Source organism: Sardina pilchardus, chromosome 1, assembly GCF_963854185.1.
Source record: "Sardina pilchardus chromosome 1, fSarPil1.1, whole genome shotgun sequence".
Taxonomy (NCBI): Eukaryota; Metazoa; Chordata; class Actinopteri; order Clupeiformes; family Clupeidae; genus Sardina; species Sardina pilchardus.
In genome coordinates this window covers 14,187,698-14,188,419 of record NC_084994.1, presented here as the reverse complement: position 1 = coordinate 14,188,419, position 722 = coordinate 14,187,698, and the positions used below count along the sequence as shown (strand labels likewise).

The following is a 722-nucleotide window of genomic DNA, read 5'->3' as shown; positions in this document are numbered from 1 at the left end:
GAGGAGTTTAGGGTTTTCAGCGGAGGGATTAACGAGCATACCCCCGCGCGACGTCACCCGGGGTTGGGCTGCGGTTTGTTGATCCGTCCGAGAATCCTCGTAGTAACACACACACGCACACACACACGCACACACACACTCAAAACACATGAACCTGAGCGCATACACATTCACGCACGCACACACACACACATACACACACTCCACCTTGCCAAGCAGCGAAAATCCGCTTAGTTTCCTGGCTCGGTCATCCTCGCCACAGCTGAGGCGAAACATGCTCATGTTGTCGCTCGCAGTCTGTCGCCGTTGGCTACGATAACAGAGGATCAATTGTAGCTACTTCTCGTCGCCAGTCCTGGACACATAGCCATGTCGCGCACGCACAGGTAGGGGGGAAAAAGAGTCTCGACTCGCGCGTAACGGATGCTAGCAGCGCAAAAAACGAGAAAGTTTATTTCGAGTGGATATCGAGTGGAAACCGCAACAGGTTTTTGTTAACGAGGAACAATTACCCGAGTCCTGGAAGTTAAGCCACAACGTTGGAGACAGTCCCTGGCTCTAGAAACGTTATTGGGCTAGGTTGCTATGCAGACAATCAGCTTTCGACTGAAGAAGAAAAGTCGATAACTGCAACCGGGGACTGCGTTTTTTGGACTGTTGGATTTAAAAGGATTACGGAGAACATCCGCTGTCAATAACGGAAACCAGAACCGTATAAGAAA

At 50.7% G+C, this 722-nt stretch overlaps 1 protein-coding gene across 2 annotated transcripts in view; it reads left to right on the top strand.

Moving 5' to 3' along the window:
* Positions 1–230: 230 nt before the first annotated feature.
* Positions 231–722, top strand: part of tp53bp2b (tumor protein p53 binding protein, 2b) — a 56,305-nt gene continuing 55,813 nt past the window's right edge. For both annotated transcript variants that reach the window (XM_062538627.1, XM_062538619.1), the window contains exon 1: positions 231–722. This exon is cut by the window's right edge and continues 46 nt beyond it. The gene's annotated coding sequence lies outside the window, so the exon portion shown is untranslated.